At 41.9% G+C, this 2,502-nt stretch overlaps 1 non-coding gene across 1 annotated transcript; it reads left to right on the forward strand.

Moving 5' to 3' along the window:
* Positions 1-936: 936 nt before the first annotated feature.
* Positions 937-1,077, forward strand: LOC141583083 (U4 spliceosomal RNA). Its single transcript, XR_012515836.1, has one exon. It is a non-coding gene; the product is annotated as a U4 spliceosomal RNA (small nuclear RNA).
* The last annotated feature ends 1,425 nt before the right edge of the window (positions 1,078-2,502 follow it).

Consider the following 2,502-nt stretch of genomic DNA (forward strand, 5'->3'; position numbering starts at 1 on the left):
GACTTTATTTTAAATAAGATCTTTAGAAAAAAAGCTAAATCTGGGCGTGTGCAGGGCTCATGAGTGTAATCCCAGCACTCTGGAAGACCAAGTTGGGATGATCACTTGAGATCAGGAGCTCAAGACCAGCCTAGGAAAATACTGAGATCCTCATGTCTACAAAAAATATAAAAATTGGCTGACATGGTGGCTCATGCCAGTGGTCTCAGCTATCCAGGAGGCTGAGGTTGCAGGATTGCTTGAGCCCAAGAGTTTGAGGCCGCAGTGAGCCAGCCATGATCACACAACTGCATTCAATCTTGGGAGACAGAATGAGACTCTCTCTCTCTCTCTCTCTCTCTGTCTCTCTCTCTCCCCTCTCTCTTTCTCTCTCTCTCTCTCTCTCACACACACACACACACACACACACACACACACACACACAGACTATATCTGTTGGATTATATATTTAGGGATTGATCATCTTTGGTTATAAAATATTTATGGTTGCAGGAACAAGTTAATAACTAAAGACCCAAAACTTGTAAAAATATATGAATACTTTAAACAAAAAGCATTCTTAATTTAAAAATAAATTTTAAAGATAATAGTACACTCATAAATTATTGTTAAAATCAATAGTAACAAAGAAAAATAACAATACTAATAGCATGACACAAACTGATCACAATCCTTCATAAGAGACAACACTATTCTTAATAACCTATATAAACAAACATTAAGTAATTCTGTTTGTACGTTAATGTGCTGGGATTACAGGTGTTATTACTTAATGTTTACATTAAAGTTTACATTAATGTAAACATTAAGTAATCACAACTGCAATCCCAGTACTTTCGGAGGCGAAGCAGGGCAGATAACCTGAGTCCAGGAGTTGGACACCAGCATAGCCAACATGGTGAAACCCAGTCTCTACTAAAAAAAAAAAAATTGCTTTGCTTTGCACAGTGGCAGTATCATAGCCAGTGAGGTTTACCTGAGGTGCGATTATTGCTAATTGAAAACTTTTTCCAATACCTCGCCATGACGACTGGAAATATAGTCAGCATTGGCAATATTTAGAAGTCTCTACAGGGATGGAATTTTAAAAATTAAATAAAAAAATAAAATAAATTAAAGTGGAAAAGAAATACCAAAAAATAACTGGACATGGTGGTGCACACCTGTAATCCCACCTACTTGGGAGGTTGAGGCAGGAGAATCCTTAAACTCAGGAAGCAGGGGTTTTAGTGAGCCAAGATCATGTCATTGTAACAAGAATAAAACTCCATCTCAAAAAAAAAAAAATTGTTCTATAAAACAGGTGCATTCCTTCACTTGCTTTCTAAGGACTCCCTGCTCTGTCACTTAGTAGTGGCTAATAAACTCACTAGGCTGCGACTTGCCATAACTTTCATTTCATGTGAGATTCAAAATTCTGTTGCTGGGGTCTGGGACAAGACCCCTCTTCTGGAGACAAAATTATACTAATTCTTTTCTTTTCTTTCTTTTCTTTTCTTTTCTTTTCTTTTTTCTTTCTTTTTTTTTTTTTTTGGAGACACAGTCTTGCTCTGTTGCCCAGGCTGGAGTCGAATGGCATGATCTCGACTCACTGCAGCCTGTGCTTCCAGGATCAAGCGATTCTCCTGTTTCAGCATCCTGAGTAGCAGAAATTACAGGCGCCTGCCACCACACTGGCTAATTTTTGAATTTCTAGTAGAGACAGGCTTTCCCAATGTTGGCCAGAGCAGTCTCGAACTGTTGACCTCAGGAGATCCACATGTGTCAGCTGCCTAAAGTACTGGGCTTACAGGCATGAGCTACCTTCCCTGGCTGGCTTGTAACCTTGGTGATCACTTGGATATGGAGGTTGGAGGAGGAGGCGTGTCACGCAGGTATCACTCTTGGATTACCACCTCAGATATTAGGCGCAAGACGTTATTATTGATTCAAACACTGAGAGCGCCAGCAAACAGCTCCAGGTGGTGTTGGAGCAACATGATGTTTTCTTTTTTTCTTTTTCCTTTTTTTTTTTTTTTTTTTTGAGATGGAGTTTCGCTCTTGTTACCCAGGCTGGAGTGCAATGGCACGATCTCGGCTCACCACAACCTCCGCCTCCTGGGTTCAGGCAATTCTCCTGCCTCAGCCTCCTGAGTAGCTCAGATTACAGGTATGTGCCACCATGCCCAGCTACTTTTTTGTATTTTTAGTAGAGACGGGGTTTCACCATATTGACCAGGATGGTCTCGATCTCTTGACCTCGTGATCCACCCGCCTTAGCGTCCCAAAGTACTGGGATTACAGGCTTGAGCCACCGTGCCTGGCCACAACATGATGTTTTCATGAGCGCCTGGGTGTAGATGGGCTGAGGCCTAAAATGGTGTCAGACCTAAGTGAGGGTGAGGCTGGGGTTTTCTAGACTTCTGCAAATGGGACGTGTCCCAGTCTGACGTAACTGCTCCGTGGTACCTAGACAGCCTCTCTCCTGATCTTCAGGGGATCCTTGTCTTCTGGTCCGCCCTT

Source organism: Saimiri boliviensis, chromosome Y (genome assembly GCF_048565385.1).
Source record: "Saimiri boliviensis isolate mSaiBol1 chromosome Y, mSaiBol1.pri, whole genome shotgun sequence".
Taxonomy (NCBI): Eukaryota; Metazoa; Chordata; class Mammalia; order Primates; family Cebidae; genus Saimiri; species Saimiri boliviensis.